General features: G+C 33.2%; 1 pseudogene; it reads left to right on the plus strand.

Moving 5' to 3' along the window:
* The first annotated feature begins 4,588 nt into the window (after positions 1-4,588).
* On the plus strand, positions 4,589-4,877 carry LOC21393705 (annotated as a pseudogene).
* Positions 4,878-5,446: the final 569 nt, after the last annotated feature.

The following is a 5,446-nucleotide window of genomic DNA, read 5'->3' on the forward strand; positions in this document are numbered from 1 at the left end:
AGGGCAAAATGAGAATTTTAGAATTACGAAATTCGAAAATTAAACACTTGAAAATAATTAATTGAGAATTAATTATTATTTAAATAATGTGATTTTTTAAATTTGAATTTGAACACATCTAGATTTATCCATTTAAACTTATTTGATAAGTTGTTCAATTTAGAATTCAAATTAATTTAAGTTTGACTTAAATTGAAATTTGGATTTGAGTCAAAATTGGACTACAGGATAAAGGATGATTTTCTCTTCCTTCCCTATCCAGTATTGGCGCCACACATAGGGATAGGAATCCCTAGCATGGCCGGCCACAAGGGATAAGGGATAGAGGATAATTTTGGTTCGAAATTCAAATTGGAGATAGAGATTGGATTCTTTCTAGAAGTTTGACTTCTACTCTATAAATACTATTTTTGAGACAATTTTCGGAATGGTTTTTTGCCCTAATTTTAGAGGTAGCCGAAATTTCTCTATAGAAATTTTGGAAACAATTTTTTAGCCCCAAGAGTTAAGGCTGGCCGAAATTCTCAAGAGAGAGAGGAAGGAAAAATTTTTTTTCTCCAAAAATTTCACATCGTGCATGCGTTGGTGTTTGTGGAAATTCGAGTGTTTATTGTAACCCGTTTTGTCTCATGTGTGCCCACACACACGTCTTCGTGGATTCTAGGAATTGATGTGGAAGACATTGGTTTTCTAAACCCAAAGATTGGAGCAAGGACTGTTCGTGGTCAAAGAACTCAAGTTATCATTCGAGTCGGCTTCCAGGTATTTTTCCTGATTGAGTTCTTGATATATATAAGTTAATGAGATTAATTTATTCGTGCATAAATTAATATAATCTATAGAGTATCTCAAAAGTTTTATGAAAATTTTTGTTATACACGATCCGCCTCTTCCCCGCACCACCACGCTTCCGTATCCGGATTCGATCCGGAGACCAACAAGTATACCATCCGGACACCCAGCAGTCTCTAACCATATTACAGCACGCGAAAAAGAATGAAAATTCTAGAAGTTGACCCAACTCTTTTATTTGTCTTCCACATGATTTTACACCCTAATTACAGCGATTCCCCCGGCTGTTATGGGGTCATTTAATCATAGAATTAATCCCCAATTAATATCTTATTAATCCCTTTTAATTTTATATGATTTATGAGCTAATAAGCATTTTCAAGCTCCTACTCTCTCTCTCCCCCTCTTTCTTCTCCTTTCTTTCACGTTCAAGAACACCACAAGAGAGCCTCCATAATCAGCCATCAAGCTCACCTCTTAATATTTCTTTTAAATTATTCTGGCAATCAAGATAAAATAGGAGATCGTTAAGGTATGATTCCTCTTGTTATTTATTCTTTTGGGTTAGAATTCTTTAAGGGTACGGACTTAATTATCAATGATGGCTTTTGTTTGATAAAGAGGAGAGACATATTTATGAGATGATGATGAGTGAGGCTATACCATCAATATGAGTTCTATGATTCAAGGCTATTCGGTTCTTAATTTGATTCTATGATTTTGAGTGTACGTTTCTATTAGACTCTATGTTAGTCATAGTTATTATTTGATTGTTTTATTTTGTATCTTCCTAGAAAGCATGCTATAGGGGCTGGCCATTTTGATAACTGAGTTAATAATGAAATTATTGGTTCTTGTACATTTATATGATTGGGTCATGTGATTCTTTTGATCGTCATTTTATAGGTATATGATGTATATATATGCACGTATTTATATTTCTTTAAGTATTAGAAACATTTTATAGGGTTGGATAATAAATGGATTGTTGTTTATACATGTTATTGTTTTGTATTTTATAGAATTTTTGGTGAATTTTTCCAAGTTTCATGTTCTGATTTTAAAATAGTGTTTGACGGACCAAACGAACTCCGTTTTTAGCAAATTAGATACCGTTGGAAAGCTCTAGATGTCTACTTTAATTTGAAATTAGTTTCAGGTCATTAAGAGTTCTGTATGAATTGCTATGAGTTTTTAAATGAGTAAAGGTCAGGTTGCTAGTTTTTATTAAGTTTTGTGATTTTGTGTAATTAATGGGTTTTTATGTCTTGATGTTAATGAATTATGAGAATGGTCTATTAGATGCTCTTTTAACGTGATTAATGTGTTTGATGAGTTGTTAAGGCTTTTTAATAATCTTATTTATGATTTATGTCATGAACGGTTCTAGAGGTGAGTACCCGATGACCTCATTCGTCGCGTCTCCGTTGGAAAATTTAAAAAGGTTAAGTAAGACGCTCATATAAGTACACTCACATCTGTAACATCAATTGAATAATTGATAAGGATATGATTTTGATGTCTATGATGATGTTATGACGCTTTTAACAATTCTTTTATGATAGACGTTTTGAAGAAAAATATATATATGTATTTTTATGTTTTTAAATGGTGGTGTACATCCTTGATGGTGACCGGTGAGTGGTCTTATTGTCACGGTTGATATGAGATTTGCTACGCCATACTTTCTGTGGCTAGCGCGCTATGATGGTACAACGTCGGGCCCAATATATGATGAATTTTGAAGTTTAAACGTATTAAAAAATAATTGTTCTCATGATGACGTTTATTGTTGATGAATAAAATTGTTCATTTACGTTTGTGAGATTTAAGTGTCTTACTAAGGCTTTGCTTATATAAGTTATTTCATGTTGCAAACGAACTAAAGAGTAAAATGTAGCCATGGAGAATCTTGGAGCGGATGCGAGCGGTGTATGATAGGAAAACGTGAGAAATAGTCATGGGATAAAGTGCTTAATGTTAAACAAAGTTTTTAATTTTAATTTTTATTGTTTTGGAACTCTGGTTTATGGTATTTTTGATTTGAAGAATACTTTAGATTTTTTTTAAAGTTTATTTTACGGTATGGATTTTAATAAATGAGTTGAACCTAAAGTTTATTTTTCTTTGGGGAGGTTTAATTTTTTTAAAATTATAATATGAAAAAAAGTAGGATTTTTTTAAGTCATTCAAAGTAAAGTGTTTCAAGGTTAACTATTTTCCGCATTTTTTTAAGAGATAAATATTTAAAAGCTAAGATGAGAAAAGCACACGATTTACCTTGTCTTGTTTTCCACATCTTTATTTCTTTCAGTGATATACCAAATTATCTTGTCATTTCTTAATTTTTTTTAGTCTCATATCATTATAACATATAATTATAGACTTATATTATATACGTACTAAAGAAATATGAAACCCACCATAAAAAAAAAATGAATATTTTTTGGGAATTCTCAGACAAAAAGGGACGTATTTTTAAGAGTATGTTTGGTAGGAAAGAAAAGTAGAAGGAAGGAAGAAGGTGGAGGGTTTTGGGAGGGAAAATGAAAATGTAGGTTGTTTGGTAGGAGAGAAAAGAGAAAGGAAGAGAAAATGGAGTGGAAAATAATACATGTGGGCCCCACCATTTTTTTTCTTTTCACAAGTGGGCAGAAAATGGGATGAAAAATAGGGGCAACTCATTAAAGTGAGCAAAGTTAATAAACTACATTTTTCTCCATCAACATCCAAGCAAAAAATTTAAGGGTATAAAAGTAATTTACGAGTAAGATTTTTTTTTCCCCTCTCAATTTAACTTCCAATACCAAACAAGTGAAGGTAATCTCATTTTCTTCCATCTTCTCGTACCAAACAACATAAAAGAAAATTAATTTCTTTTCCATCATTGTTATTTTCCATCACTTCCATATTTTCTTTCTATCCTATTTTCTTTCCTTCCTACCAAACATAGCATTAGGTTTTTTTAGCCTCGAAAGTGCTCGACAAAAAAAAGAAAAAAAAAAATCCACAAGTTCTAGTCTATTCTTTGGTTTCTCGAAGTGGTGGGATAGTATCCGTTTCTAAACTTTTTTCACTTGGTCACCCCACTTTACATTATTTTAGGTCATTTTACATTTGCTTATTACAGCAACATATTTTCTCGTGGTAAAGCCTTTAACCATTGAAGTTTGCTTGTATTAGGGGCTTAAGCTTTTAAGGTTGTTGAGGAGTGAATGTATTTTTGGACACTCAGAGTCCTTCTGCAATAGATCACTTTGATATGAATCATATGATGTAGATTCAAGAGTGAAAAATCAAGGAAGCCTCAGTTTTTAATTTAGTCCAATGCATAATATAGTCTCTAAATTAACAGATTAGAGACGTCCAAACTAAAAGAGGCATGTAGGTTGACCAAACTCAAGGATGACTTAATTAAATAACTGAACTGGATTTTTCCATCCATTCCCATGCATTCATGATGTTCCGAATAATACACATTAACTTCTTTTAACGTTGTGTGTATAATATGTATGTGCAGGAACAAGATTTCTATTGTGTGCATGATATATGTATGTTTCAATCATAACCAAGTTTCCAATATGCATTAGTCGGAAGACAAAGCCATGTGAAGTTCCAAATCCTTATGTCTCTTCCAAATTGAAAGTCTACCCAATTTCGCAAAGATCCCTTCACCTATATAAAATAGCACATTACCACAATTCTGCATCAAGTCATCACATTTTCTACTGGCAAAAGTTATTCGAGAATTCTAGTCTCTCAACTGCCTCTAAAGCAATAACATAGGGAAATCAAAATGGCATTTGGACTGCGTGGTATTGTTCACGGCAAGAAAGCTCTCCGCCGGACACTTTCTGGTCTTAAAGAAGCAGCTCTTAAGTCTACAACCGTCTAGAAAGGCTACTTGGCGGTGTATGTTGGAGAGAACGAGAAGAAGCGCTACGTAGTACCTGTGTCCTACCTTAATGAGCCTGCATTTCGAGAGTTGCTTAGTATGGCAGAGGAAGAGTTCGGGTATGACCATCCGATGGGGGGACTCACAATGCAGAGAAGACATCTTCATTGATCTCACTTCTCGGTTTTGAAATAGATTCTAATTTGTACTCCTAACATGGACCGGTAAAGAAAATTTTGTAGATTTATACTTTTTGCTTTTTAGGCAAACAAAAATCGTTTGACTACCCGAGAAAGTTGTAGATTACAATTTCCTACTTTGATTCAACATCTTTACTTTTTAATTGATATTCAGCCCATCAGGTCATAGAGAGATTATTGTGTCTTCGCTTCATTAGTTATTTGATTTTTCTTGCTACCATCTTCGATTAAACGATTACTTTCTTCGCTCTGTGCCTTCATGACAACCCCATTGGACTTTACTTAGTAACTACTGAGAATCAACTAGAAGGAAATGCTGAGACAAAACGTTACTGAGACACAGTGCATGATCATTCATAGAGGACAAACAATATATATTGGATGCGCTAGATGAGAGTTTTCGTGAAATTTATCTAAATTAAATGACTGATTTTACTTTTCTTTAAGAGGAAATGCTTAATGTCCATCACGTTTTGTGGGCATTAGGTAAGATTAGAATAGACATTTTCATTGCTTGATCTCTGAGGCGAGTTTTTACGGCGAATTAAAGACCTTGAAA

Source organism: Morus notabilis, unplaced genomic scaffold (assembly GCF_000414095.1).
Source record: "Morus notabilis unplaced genomic scaffold, ASM41409v2 Scaffold827, whole genome shotgun sequence".
NCBI classification, from domain to species: Eukaryota; Viridiplantae; Streptophyta; class Magnoliopsida; order Rosales; family Moraceae; genus Morus; species Morus notabilis.